The 15,178-nt window shown below is 40.8% G+C and overlaps 1 protein-coding gene across 16 annotated transcripts in view; it reads left to right on the top strand.

The window, feature by feature from the left end:
- The window catches only part of DIP2C (DIP2 acetate--CoA ligase C (putative)), a 308,352-nt gene that overhangs the window by 104,835 nt on the left and 188,339 nt on the right, over positions 1-15,178 (top strand). The window lies entirely within an intron of this gene.

Below are 15,178 nucleotides of genomic sequence, written 5' to 3' on the forward strand. Positions count from 1 at the left end.
TCTAATTAGTTTCCTCTTATTATTCATTTTATGGCACATTTTTTTTCAGAAATGATAAAAGATTGTCAGATTAAAATTTTGCCATTGTGAGGAGGAAAACATGCAATTTTTTAGTATATTTTTCCAAGTTGCTTTCTATGCACAGTATAGTGAAAGAGGCACGTGAGGCATCTACTTCATTTGCTGATCTTTTAGTGTTTGCAACATTAGGCTTGAATTACACTTCATTGTATCACTTGGAATTTTTCTTTGTTTGTTTGCTTTATGAAGGGGTTTAAATTGTACTTAGAGTATATTTTATTCACTTCTCTCTTCCTAGAATGTTGGCTCCTTTGGCTTTATTCTCTCTGTTTTCTTTCTATGTCTCAAAGAGTAATTTCATGTAATATAAATTTGTTTTATAGAATTTGAGTGCTGCAGTGTACTATAGCTGAGCTTCTTTTCCTCTGAGTGTGGGAGGAAGGTGCTGAAGGAAGCAGGAGTGATGCAGTGAACTTCAGACAGGTGCTGTGTAGGAAACCTGAAACGTTGGAAAGGTGTTGGAAGGCAGGAGATACTTGCCTGTGTGCCTTTGCAGTCATCAGGACATTCTGATAGCTCTTAGGGGGAAAATCAGGGAAAATTTACAGTGGCAGTAGTACTCCAGTAATGGAGAGTGCATGACATGCTGCCCTTTGGATAATTTTTTTCATATTGTTCTAGTTTATAGGCTCTTCCTTTGCTAAGAAGTTTGTTTTTCAGATGTCACCGAGCATCTGCAACCCTCCTTCAGAAGGAGGGTTGTGTGTGTGTGTGGACACAATAATTGTAAAAATCATATTTTTGGTATTTAGATGGACAGGGTCAAATGCAGCAAAAGGGTGTGCTTTAACATCATAGTCCTGAATATATATTCAGTGAACTAACATTTTTTTAAATGAAGATTTTAACCTAGTTTCAGCCAGTCTTCTGAAGAGGCCAGAATGCCAGAGGGCCTTTAGGCTTGCAGGTGAAGCCCTACTTTTCCTGTTTTACTTTTTCCTACTTGTCGTTATCCTTTATGACTGAGGATGCCACCATTTCTGGAAACAGCAGTTGACTAAATATCCAGATGATATTTTCTGTGATTTTATGGCTCTTTCTACCATATGGTGGAGACATTTCTTGAAAGAAGGATAGAGTTGGTGGAGTAAAAAGAAATCCCCATAATTTCCATCCAAAATCCATGTCTGCCTTGGCACTGCATGACAGAAATAGGATATTCAAATTCTTCTTTCTTTCCAAGAAGCTATTAATGTTGAACATCATAGCCAGAGACCCTCACCTGGTGTTTCACATCCTGCTGGGCTTCCTTCCCTGCGCTCATTCCTAATCTCTGACTCATCTAAAGGAAGACTGTGGAAGAGGCTGAAGCTGAACAGTGCACCTGAGTGTTGCTCCCAAGCCATCCTCACTTTATCCCCAGCAAATCTGCGGTAGGCTAAACCTGGGCAAAATTAATCTATCCAGAGGACTACCAGTGTAAAAGGATAAAATGTGTCCAGTGAAGAGCTCTCTAGAGCCTTTTACTAGACAAAAGCCTTTTTTAAATGTAGTATTTTCCAGTCAATCTACCCATTATGCATCTTTCTATGTGTACATAATGGAAAGCAATTAATTATCAGATTAAAATCCAAATAGCCCTTTGGTAACTGAAAATTCAAATACACCCTGTGTCAGACCTGAGCGTGGGTCTGTTGAGAAAGGCTGAACTTGGCCATCCTCTTTGTGATGGATTGTGGTGTGATATAAATAGTTGATGCAGCTTCCCAGTCCTGGGGAATACCCTACTGATGTGCTGTTCGTAACTGATACTAAAGGTTGTGTGTCTGGGACAGAAAGGAAGTTCATTCCATGTTTTCAGATCATCAGGAGGTTGTAGGGAAGAGCTGACCTGGTATCTTTCATTTTTGCAGGGCTGCAAAGTAACAGTTTAAACTGTGAAAAAATTTTCTTTACTAAAAGGTGGTTACTAACCCAGAGAGAAAATCTCATCCAGCCTTCAGTGGCTATTGCTTCAGAAACCTGTGATTGGAGAAGGAAGAGGTTTTCTCCAGCAGCTAGCATTTAAGTCAGTTTGGTAGGCTGGAATGGCAGGTGAATTTAGGTATCTGGTGCTGAGTGAACCTTGAAATACTTTTTGGTGCTGTGACCTGTGTGAATGTGGAATTTGTGTGTTGACACCCTCTATGTCAATAGTCTCTTGGTTTTGGTGTTGTGTCGCAAGGATGTGTTACAGAAATGCATCTGTCCAGATTTTGTTAAAATGGGGGATTGGTGTGTTGTTTCCATGCCATATGCCTTTCATTTACTCAGTAATTCATCTTCTCTTGTCTTATTTTAAAGCTTTCAACCCTTGCTCAGGTCCTGCCAGCTTCTATTTAGAAAAAAAGGAGGAAGTTTGCAGTACATGGTTTATTTTCAATGTTAACCTAGCCCAAACACAAGCCAGGAATTCTAACTGGGCACTGAGGACTTCCTCAGAAGTCACCAGGAATACTGAGTGGCCATAACATGCAGCTTGATGTTCATACAGGTGGCAACAGAGGAGGAAAGAAAACTCACAAGCCAGACATTTTCTAGGAAGGAGGTGACAGAAAGTGGCTCCAGCAGAGCCAGTCTCATCATTCTTCAGTGACATGAGGGTGGCTCTGCCTCTCCATCAGTTCCCATCCTCCCTAGCTGCCAAGACTGGATGTTTATCCATTGCACTCAGGACAGAGAAGGGACTTCATTTGTGTGCCACAAGCAACAAAGGACTAGACAGCAATTCCGGTGTTTCCATACCAAACCCTTTCATGCAAACCAAAACTGGGTGCAGCAGCAGAATGGGAGGAGTGAAGATATGATGGAGGTCCTCCAGCAGCCAGCCAGTGTCCCAGCTGAAGACCTTGTTTTGTTTCTCCCACTTCCATGGGTAAAAGGGTCCTCCTTAAAGCTCCGGTGGTTCACCTGTGCTCTGCAATATCACACTATGAATATGTGGTTTAACAAGTGAAGAGAATTTTAAGCAGATTATACAGACAGTTGGAAAACACAAAAAAAAGCTCAAAGCCTCAAAATAGCTGTTTTCAATTTTCACTGCTTGAATAGAGTTTCAGAAGGATTTAACCTTTGTTCTTTGATCATGGCACAAAAGAATATATACATGCAAACGAGGAGGCTGAGGTAATGATTATATGCAAAGATGCTGCTAAGTATATAATTAAAAACTGCCCTGTGAGACACCCCCAAATTTTATATCCTAATTTTATTTTATACTGCCATTTAGGGGAGGGATGAATTCACCTCTCCCACGCACTCTTTGCACCTGTTTCATATAATGGGCAGATTCAAAATTCATCTTTGTAGGAAGTCTACTCTACATTATTCAGATAATATTATGCAGTATTTGTTAACCTAAATTTTGCCCCCATCAAATACTTCAGTCTAGACTAATTGGCTGCAGTACTTAGCATTTAAATTATCAAGCAATGGGGTCTGTGAAAATTGATCTCCCCACGTTTGATACTAATACTTTGTTTTCTATTTCTTCACTGAGAAAATTGCAGCAATTGTTCTGCAAAGCTTGAAGTGGAGGAAATAAGTGTAGACTTACAGCCACACGAATGTCAGGAAGAGATTTTTATGTTAGAACATGGTTATTTTATGTGATGGGATGCTGAAATCAGGAATTCTGTAACCTTGGAATCATAAAATATCACATTGTAATGCACACCATGTAAAATTACAATGTGATGAAGAATGTAAAGGTAATATTAATGAACCAAGGCAATTCTACAGTAGTCCTTGTAGTTTCTGTCCTGTCAGTAATATTTTTTGTACTCCTACTTGTAACTTCTATGGGTTTTCTTCCCTAACATGACTTGACGTCTCTTCACATTTATATGAATGTGAATATATAGAATAGGGCCTTGGTACCAGGCAGAGACGTCTGCAACAGAGCAAAGACTAATAGTAGAGTTTAAGAAATAATGAACTGCAGCAGCCAGGTTTTCTTCTGAGAAGGGTGGGAAATTTACATTTGCTGGGATTTTCTTTTTCCTAATTCACAAGTTACTGTATTGCTTTGAAATAACTGTCCCCATAAAACATGTTTTTTTACAGAATCTGACCAACAGAAAGCTCTTCAGTGTCTGAGATACTGCAGAAATCCATTGCTGTTCTTCCCAGGCAGGAGCATTTCTCAGAGCTGTTAGCGATAGCACTTGCAGCACGTGTGTTCCTGGCTTCTCCATCTCATATACCCCTTTTAAGGAAAGGGAGATAGGGTTGAGGAGTACCAGATACACTTATTGATCCTCAGTGTCTAAGATTATGTCTAGATATCAGTGTGCCTCTGTGACCCTTGCTGTAGTTGCATAGGTTCCAGCGATAAATGCCTCTAAACAAAATGGGTATTTCCACTGATAAACTCAGGCAGAGGAACAAAATAGCCTTGTAGATGTGTTTAACAGGTACTGTACAGACTGTAGTCAGAGCAGACTTGCAGTGAGGTTAGATCTGAGCAATGAGCTTGTATTTGGGAAAGGGATTCCTCCTGAGATTTTGGAAGCTTTATCAGGACAGCATAAGGGCCAGCCCATGACCTAGGAGTTGCAGAAGAGGAATAGAAGCTGTTGCACTGTCTGCAGCTGATATGTGACATGTGATGCCAATTATTGCTCTTCACGTGGAAATACCATCAAGGAGCTGGGCTTCTGCACTAGGAACTGTTTGCTATAAATCCCAGTTTTATTTGTAGCCCTTTATGTGGAAATGTTTCCCTTTCAGTTCAATACTTCTGGCGCTCTGTGCCATAAGTTACATACTTGCATTTCATTAATGCTGCTGGCAGTTCATCTCATTGGAATGGCTGCGGTCCATCATCAGATTCTGCATCTCAGATTCTGGTCACGATGCTTTCGTGCTCCTTGCTTGCTGTATTCTCATCTGGCACAGGATGCTGTGCCTGCAGTGCACTCTTGGCACTGGGCTGCCCCGTAATAACGAATGATTTGTCACTGGGTCACTTGAAATAACAGGCTGCCTTCCTGCCTGGCACTGGGTTTGCAGGAGCACAGTCTCTGTGAGGAGCCAGCTCTGTGCTGTCCCTGTAGCTTTTGCAGAGAGTGGGGAGGCAGTGGGGGGATGTGAGGAGCAGGCAGGCGCTGGGCAGGGAGGCTGGAGCCAAAGTGGGGCATCTCAGCACCGGGGCCCCGAGGCTCTGCGTGCCCCGTCACGTACACGGCGTGTGGCTCGGGCTTTGTGGGCTCTGAAGGAGCAGCCAGCTGCAGGAGAAGCTTTACTGTGTGAATACAGAGAATAGAAGGCAAAGGAGTGTGGGTGTTTCATGCACTGGGTAGCTGTAATTACAGATTTGGATTCCTGGCAGCACTGAATGCACTGGAGGAGCCAGGGCCAGATGGGCAGAGCCTCCTGGTGCCTACCAGGAGCTGTTTGAATGCATTTTCCTGGTATCAATCACCAATTTGTGCAACTTGGTTTTTTGTTGTTGGTTTGTTTTGTTTTGTTTTGTTTTTTTAAATTCTAAATAACAGCAAACAAACAGCAAACTCACATGCCTCACACAGCATCTCTTCATTGCTGTTAAAACTGTGGCACATGAACAGAAATTGGAATGAGTCGCTAATTTATCTGAAATGACCACTGTGTATTTCTTGGGGGAAGAGAAGGTGTCTTCCTTTATAAACTTCTCAGCTGTCTCCTTAGATGTACTGCTTTTCTGGCCTATGTCAGTCCTGCAAATAATAATGTAATTACTGTTGTAATGAAGCTCAAGTAATAGGTGATGGAAAAATGCTATTCTTCACAGCCAGAAAGCAAAATTCAAAGGGCAGGTGCTGTGATTGCTTGAGATTGTGCAGGATGTTCATGCAGGATAAGAGTTTTGAGCTACTTTGATAGTACCAGCCTTCTCAAAATCAGGTGCAAGAATAAGGCTTAATACCATTCACTCTTAAGGAAAACTTTGTCGTCAATTTCAGGATGCACTATGAACGGCCTTCATTTAATCACTTTAGCTTATTGCAGCTAAGCTTTGGGCACATACACCACCACTATGTGAATGACCTGCCTGGGAACGTGCTCTGCCCTCTGAGGAAAGGGAGTTTTCTTGTTCCACCTGCATTCTGGTGTCTTCATTCTGGTTTGGTGTCCTCAAGTGTGGCTGAACTCATGAATTCAATGCAAAAAATCCTGTACTAATGTACGGGTGTTCACTCTTACACAGAAATGCAGCTTTAATCACATTTTTTAACTAGAGCAGAAAAGGTAATTTTTAGAATATGTTATTTATAGGGTTTATGGAGGACAGTTTTAATTTTCTTTTTTCATTACTGAAGACCACTTGTTTTTTTACACATCAGTGACTGTAACAGGATTGACTGATGCTTTAGCAAAATTCTCAATGAGCCACAAGCAAATGAGTTATTTCTTCTTCTTGACTATTATGTACTGCTGCTCACTGCCATTGAACAGTTACTGTGGATCGGTAGGTAACAAGAATCAAGCAGGTACATGAACATTGCATAGGGGATTGAGAATCTTCCTTGATGGACACTGTTTCTTTATTTACCTGTCATGTGGGCAACCTTCCTAATCTTGTCTGCAGTGCAATCCTTGCAGCAGATGATCAGCAGCCTCAGTAGGTAGGGGCTGGGCCCTGTGACTTTTCCTTCTTTGATTTGCGTCCTGTTCTCCAGTGTGACAATATCACCTCTCTCTTACCTATCTCCCCACACCTTTTAAATAAATCAATAATCCTCAAGGGGCGGAGAAAATGTTGAAATTCAGGCTCTGGCATACACTTGAAGTTAAAAAACAAGAAAGAAGGAACATGAGCATGGTACATATGAATCTCACAACCTGGAGGCTGAAGCCAAGATTATTTATTAATGCTGATGGTAGCAGTATTACAGCACATAAAGTAACTGATGATTTAGGCAAATTGAAAAAAATAAAGCTTCTCAATAAAAGTGTGTAAATCCTCATTCAGCTTTGGCCTTACTGCCTGTGCTTCTGCTCCTGATGGGGTGGCCAAGATAAATAAAGCTGTGCTGTTATGAGAATGACCCATTTGTGGCTGGAAGAATTGGCAACAGTGTTATGAATCAGTTTGCATGAAGGAATTACTGTGAACATCTAATTAATAGATTTCAGACCAATTTAGTGTTCAGAAATAGTATATGAACAAATTATTGCCATTGTTTTCCTTTGCTGCCTGCCACTTTTAATTGTTTTTTGCATGTTTTCATACATGGTTGAAATCCTGAGAATAACTTGGGAAGAATTCATTACACCTGTTCCATAGGATGATTAATCATTATGATTTGGAGAGACTGGCTATATGGTCATTAGCATAAATAACAGATTTTTTTTTCCTCTGTTCTTGATCAGATGATTGTTCTGCAACACCTTATGGTCCATGGTTAGATAAACCTTGGCCATCAGCTAAACTGCTTTGCTCAAACATTTAAATAGAGTACTAAACAGACTGAAGAATCAAAAGAGAAATTTCTAAATGCTGTAAAAAATTTTACTTCATCCTATCTTGAGTAATCAGTATCAAACTCAGTATTTTCTGAGAGGTGCGTTTTTTCCTGACGGAGATCTGTAGGCTGAAATGCCATTCACTGATGCAGTGAAGCTGATCACATTAAAACATCAAGGCATTCCTCCTATAGTCGTGTTTGAGACTGGCACAATATTCTAAAAATGTTGTCAAAAATGTCATAGAGAGGGAAATAATAATTTCCATAAGCCTGCTGTCTGCACTTGGTAATACAGCTGTGTGCAGCCATTCCTCCCTGCCACAGGGGCATACAGCTGGCTTGTGTTTCCCACTTTGGTTCACCAGAACCCTCAGGGTTTTTTGGCAAAGCTGCTTCCTTACCAGTCAGTCTGCACTGCAGATATTTCTATAGGGTTATTCTGTACAGGATGCAGGACCTCATATTTGTCATTCTGAGTGTCAGGAGGCTCCTGACAGAGCATTCCTCCAGCATAGTGACCACCCACAACCTTGCTGTGAGGGCATCCTCTCTCCCACTGTTCAGGTGATCCATGAAGACATCCAGCAGAGTTGGTCCCATTGTCATTTCCTCAGACACTGCTAGAAACTGGTCACTTGTTGGACTTTACCACTGGCCACCATCCTTTGAGTCAGGGATACAGTCAGTTTTCCACCCACCATGGCCATTTTTCTAGTTCCTGTCTCACTAGTTTGGCCATGTGACTGAAAAAAAAGTCAATGTCTCAAGTACAGGACTCTCCATCCTCTGCCCTTCTACATGAAAACCTCCAAAGAGTAGGGAAAAGCTCATGAGGAAGATGGCTCTGGAGAAATAACTTCTTTTGTAGTCATGTTACATGCTTGATGATGATAGATGCTGTCTGGTTGAGAGTGAGGTCTAGGATCTTCATCACCTCTGCAGCTCAAATATATGGACACACACTTCCCAGTTTGGTGTCCCTGTTCCTGGGTGAATTCTGATTTACATGTTCTCTAGCAAACAGAGATTATTTTGTCAGTCATTTAATCAACAGACCTGTTTTGTCACTAGTTCCTCTGAGTTTATGGGTCCCTCCTATTAAATGCAAGGACAGGGCTCATGTTGCCCTTGCTCCTTCCTTTTAGCAGCTGTTCTCGGGGCTGAGGCTCAGCACTAATCTCCTTTGCCAAAAAGAATGGGTAGGACAGTGTTTAAAAGGAGGTGTGATTGCTTAACACTGGGAGGGAAGGGCTTTGAGACCAACACCTACGTCAGCACATTTAACATTACGTGCTAGGGTGATGATCATATGACTATTTTGTGCAGCATATATGAATTACAAATAGTGAACAAGAAATTTTGGCCAAAGAGAATTTAAGAAAAAAAATAATGTAAATGTTTGCTTTTAGTTATCCCTTTACATTTTATTTCTTCTTGACTCTTTTTCTCATATTCTTTCCATTTTTCTCTCCATTACTTCTGCCATCAGGTTATACTCCTCATGTTAGGAACTCGGAGTGTCTTTTTAAATATATGTTATTCTGTTAGTGTCTGGTTGAAAGGGTTGCAGCATGGTATGTGAACCATGGAGATAGTCCAAGGGCAGGTATTTACATTTCTTGTTAATAGTCTCCTCAAAACATAATATAGGATATCATGACGACTCGTGGAGTTATGTTGGGCTGCAGATCAGGCCTTCCTGCAGCCATTCCAGACAGTTCTAGCCAAAGGAAAATGCTGTTGCAGTTAATGATATCAAATAGTTTTAGCTTACTATGGTAGCTGGGAGCTCTGTGGCAGAGCTGAAGTTTATAATAGAGCAAGAAACTCTATGGAATGTTAACAATCAGAAATAGATACCTCTGGATACTTGGACATGCCTGCATTTACTCTAATTGTGTTTCATGCCTCAAGCAAGAAACTCCCTGAGTGTGTCACTTAGGGATTTAACTGAAAAGTTCAAGGAGAGACATCTGATTAATTTTGTTTTGTTTTGTTTTGTTTTGTTTTATTTTATTTTATTTTATTTTATTTTATTTTATTCAGCATGTAAAACTTAAGCATCAAATATTGAAATAGTGAGATTTCCTTAAAACACACATTTAGACTGTCAACAGCAAATAGGTTACAGGAAAATTAAAGCTGAATTGGCATGAAGAACTTCTAGTTTCAAGTTCCATTTGGAAAGTGTTTTGCTTGAAGGAAAAGGAAAGAATGATGAAAAAAGGTGTATTTTTTTAAAGACAACATATTTGAATGGGAAGGAATGTAGACAAATGTAAACCAGGCTGTAAATTAGACTGATGTGGCTGCTTTTCCCTCAGATGGAGCTGGAGCACTTGTCCAGGCAGCTGAGGTGGAGTTTCCCCACTGGAGTACACAAGTGGTACCTTGAGTGCAGGATTTAGGGTGAAAGAAGCTCTGTTTGGGAGGACTGTCATGAATAATTTTCATTAGTACCTACACATTTGGGCCATCTCTGTATGTATTGTGGGCCACAAGTATGTTAAGAATTAAAAAAACATATTTTAGAAGTTGATGATCCAGGTTTAGATGTGTTGCATTTCAATGCAAACAAAACAAAGCTCATGAAGAATCCCATGCATGCTTTGTCCTTAAATCTAAGCACTGTTCTCCTTGAGTCAAATAAGTACAGTTTCCTTGGTGATCTTCATGTGTCAAGCACTGAAGAATTAACTTTTTGTTAATCCTTTTCTATTTTAAAGAACGTATTCTTAGCAAGAATCAACAGAGCTTGCCAAAGGCATGTTATTAAATAATGGGTGGTCCAAGTGTAGGCTTCTGCATTAGGGTATCCAACATTTTTGCTTAAGCAGGCACTTTTTGTGCTTATTAAATTTGCTTACAGATATTATAAGTTACTAGAAATTACATGTTCCCATTTTATTATGAAAAAAAGGAAAATTTCCATATACTGGTCTGTGAGGCTGTATCTGATTTTCGAAGTTAGGAATCTGCAGATATTTGCATATACATAAAAAGCGAAAATGGGGGGGCAAACAATTCATATATATGTATGTAATTTCTAAAACTCATGTCTTTAGTAGTCAGGAAGTTTTACTCCTTATAGAGTTGCTACTTAAGTATTCTGAATTCTGTTTATATGCAAGTAAACTTGAGTTCTCAGCTATTCATGAGTGAATCTATTCTCTTTATACTCCAGGACCACCATAGTAATCCTATTAAAAACCCTTGGTGCTATGTAGCACCAATGAAACTGGAGGGATGCTCTGGGCAAGTTTTTGATCTAAAATGGAGAAGCACAACTTGAGTTTGAGTCCAGGCAGAGGCCAAGACTCTGGCTGTTGGGTAAAAATGTGTTTTGTTTTGCAGAGGAAGCAACCGTGACAGAGTGATGTCTGAAATCCTTTAGTACAAATCCAATAACGTTAATCTTATAAGGTACTTCTTTAGTGCAGATACTCCTTTACTTTCACTCTATTGTTTCTTCTTTTCCCTTGCAAAAACAATTTGCCAGAAGTGGAGTTAATCAGACTGTGGTGACATGTATACGAAGAGAATGCAACAAGCAGAAAGGTACATGAAAATGGAAAGTGGAATAGAAATAAGTTTTTCCCAGGCATGAAAAGACGTGCTGTGTAGCTGAAGGGTCTAAAGTGAGATGATGAGAAGCAGCAGAGAAGAGAAAAAGAGAGGGCAGTGATGCAAAATTCATGTTGTGTGTTCATCCTCATAAGCATATGTTCACACCTTCACAGGGTGACTCAAGGTGTGGACTCTGAAGGTAAGTTGCAATCAATATTGGCTTTTTAAATACTTTCCCTTAAGAACGAGGAACTTGGAGTGAGATTTAGAGTCAGAGAGGGACAGGTGGAAAGTCCAAGGGCCAGAGGTGGTGGAGCTGGTGGCACAGGCTGAGACAGGTTGTCTCCAGGGAAGCTGGAGCTCCCTGTTGGAGAGGCAGCTGGAGGGGCAGAGAGTGGACAGAGCTGGGTTCAGTCTTCTGTGCAGACACCCTTCATGGCAGAGTCTGGAGAGCTGAGCAGGCCAGGTGAGCCTTGCACTTTCCTCGTGCTCTGCCCATGGAATTTATTATCTTCATCATCCTCACAACTGAGGATGATGAAAACATGTGAATGAAACACCTGAAACAGTGAATGAAATACGGGACCTTCTCGTATTGATGCTTGTCACATCAGAGCAGAATGTCAGGAGGAATCAGAGCTGATCTGATTTTCTTATCACAGCAGTACTGGGATGCTTGCCAAACTGGACTAGAAATACAGTTATATTCATGTTCTCATATGCTAAAAACAGGTATACTTTCAATGGATGTGAGGAATCTGTAGAATATTCTTTTAAGTCAAAGATAATTAGTTAGATAATCCATAAATTTAGATTGAAGGTGGGTGACCCTGTTGTATTGTGGCTGTGCCCTCAGAAGGGGAGGGGGGAGTATGCAGAGATCAGATCTCTCCTGATTTTTCCCTCTTTCTCTGCTGTGCTGGACATGTGGATGCTGTGTCCCCAAGTAACACACCTTTGTTTAAATTTTGTGAAACTCATACTAGGACATGACATGTAATTAAGTCACTGTCTTGGCATAAACTATGTCAGTTGTTAATGGAAATCTAGTTAAATGCAACAGGATTTCTTTTGTTAAGTATTCTACTTATTTATGTAGTATTGCAAAGATGATAAAAACTGAGATTTTCCTTATCCTGCCCTCTTAGTTATCTACCCTCAGATCACCTGCAGCACAGAATTCATATTGCTTTTTTTGTTCTGTCATGCAAATATAATTCAGCTTTTAACAGTCTTGGGGGCAGAGTAATTCCTCTTTCTTATTTCCTGTCTCTTTACCAAGTCATCAGATGGCAGTGACTCCAGCATCATTTGTCAGATTTGGAGGAGCATGTTTATTTTAGTATTTCTTTGAAGCTCACCACTGGAGGAGAGGTGAGGGCAGCCCTGAGGTCAGAGCCAGCTGTCTGCACACATGGTTGGATGTTTGTGTAGCTCTTGGTTGTAGAAGGGAGGCTGATGGCTCCCACCTCACTAGTAGATCCCTTTGGAAGTGTTCCCTGTGAGGATACTTTCCTAGCAGCCACACTAGGAGCTCCTGGCAGAAGGGTGATGTGTGTGTGGCATGGGGAGGTGTGGTGCTTTGCACGCCCTGCTGTAGGTAAAGCTCTTCTGTAATCACCTCTTAATTATATTGCTTTTAGCTCCTGGCATGTTTTCTTGGAGCCTTTAGCCAGAATCTGATGTTCACTTTCCTATACCCATCTGATAAATGGAGACATAGATTTTTTTTTTGTTAGAGATTGGCTGATTTCCTTCAATCATCTCCTGCTGCAATTACCCATTTCTTAATGATAAGAAATGCTTGACTGATACGTGGTTGGCAATCCGATATAAGGCTGTAATTATAAACTAGCAAGATTGTGCTTCCTTAACATTCATGATCTTAAAAAAAAATAATCTTCCTATCATTTTCTCTATTAGAAGAAAAGTGAAATATTGGCAGGATTGAGCAAAAGTTGTTCCAAAAAAGCACTGCCCTGAGGAATCTGAAGGAGCCCTGTACTGAGAGCTACTTTCCTTCTTCTGTCTCCAGTGGTGGCATTCAGAAGCACATCATTTAGGACATGGATATTTTCATTAGATGTATATTTCATAAAAAGGTGGAGGCTCTAGCTGCATTCTTAACTTCCTGCCATAGTTTCCAAGATCAGAATACACCACCTTGTATTTGAGATCTTGCAAGTTCCCCAAATCATGATGGTGTGTCCAAATAAAATGTGCAGATGGACATGCAAACAAATAGAGCAGTAGATTAATTGCTCTGGGTTTTCTTTATGGTATCATCCACAATTCCTGAAAGCTGCTGTGCATTTATCATTTATCTTGCCCAAAGTGCCTTCAGCTGCCCTGATGGAGCACCAGCTCCTGCTGACCAAAGGGAAGTGGTGTCTTTGCTGCCTTTCCCTCCCTCCCTCCCCTCCTGACTGCAGGTCCCACAGGCTTTGTGCAGCAAAGCTGCCTAAGGAAGATTGCAGGTCACTTCACCAGTGTTAACCCCTGCACTTTCCACACCTCCAGCAGCATGGATAATCCATGCCACCATAAATCTGCCTCTCCAAGTCATATCTTTAAGGAATGCTCAAGCTGAGGTCAAGAGAATGAATCTACCTCTATGGCCAGGGACTGGGACAGCCAGAAAAGCCTTGCTGGACATTTAGTTCCTTTCACCATTGGAAAACCAACTATGTTCCATTTTTCTCAGGTCATACGGCTTCAAATTAATAATGCAGTTCAAGAATGCAGCCTGGAAGCCTGTCCTTGCAATGCATGGTTTTTCTGTGGAGCTTGCAAAAAACAGACACACTTGGATTGTGGGGCTAACTTACATTTTTTTGTGAACACGCTGATCACAACTCCCATTCCCTGTTCCCCTGCACCATTGCAGGAGAGAACATGGAGAATTCAGGAGTGAAGGTAGGCCTTGGAAGAAGGGAAGGATGTAGGGAAGGTGTTTTAAAGTTTGGTTTGATCTTGCATTACTCTGCTCTCACTTGGTTGGCTATAAATTGAACTAATTTCTCCAAGGCAAGTCTGTTTTGCCTTTGGTAGTAACTGGTAAGTGATCTCTCCCTGTCCTTATCTTGACCCACGAGCTTTTCTTTGTATTATCTGAGGAGGTGAGTGGTAAGAGAGGCTTTGGTGGGCACCAGGCATCCATCCAGGGTCAACCCACCATCAGAAAACCCCCTGAAAACCCCCACCATGAATATATGTATTTTACATATATATATATATTCCCTATTAAGTAGGAATTAATATTGTAATTCTGTAGAAACACTGAAATGAAAAATTGATCTACTTGTTTACTAGCTCGTTAATTTAATTTTCCCCTGAAATAGAATAATCTTTCCAGTTTTAGAAAGAGATAGGAAGAGTGGTCCTCACCTTTCTGTGTTGATATTGCTGATGGTCAATCTGAGTTTTGCTGTGAAAGCATTTGATTTCTTATCTGAGCAGTATCTGCAGTGACACATCTCAATCCAGAATATTAAATTTCCCCAGGCTAGAGACAGGCAGTGAGTTATTACTCTGAAAGACGCTTCAAAATAAAATAAACCACTTTGGAAGTGTTCTGCCTCTTTCTAGCAAGGAGCTGCTGGGGGAGCTGGACTTGGAACTGGACCTGCAATGGACTTGGAAGGTGCTTTGCACCCTCAGTGCAGCAGGGGGCTGGGATGGGGTGGATGGGAGCTCATTGCTCAGCTTTCCTTTCGGCACCATTGCATTCCTGGGGAGAACAGATGGCATAAAGTGTTTCTTCAGTGGTGCTGTGATGCAGGAATATGAAAAAATACCTCTTCTGGTGCAAGAGAGCAGTGAACTTCAGACTGTTAACCTGCATCCAATCTCGCTTAACTTAGAGATGTGGGTTTATTCATAAGCATGCTAAATATAAGTAAAATCACGTGCAGTGTTGTGAAAACCTGAACAGAGTAATACAAAAAAAGAGGATAATATATTTGTGCATAAAAAAAAAGAAAAAAGATCAGTACACAATTAAGAACAAATACTGTGCCATGAAAATATTTGTTTTAACCAGATGGTCTTAAGTAATGCAGTCAGAGCTGTGGTCACAGTACATTAGTTTTGTTTCCATA

Source organism: Cyanistes caeruleus, chromosome 1 (genome assembly GCF_971803275.1).
Source record: "Cyanistes caeruleus chromosome 1, bCyaCae1.hap1.1, whole genome shotgun sequence".
Classification (NCBI taxonomy): domain Eukaryota; kingdom Metazoa; phylum Chordata; class Aves; order Passeriformes; family Paridae; genus Cyanistes; species Cyanistes caeruleus.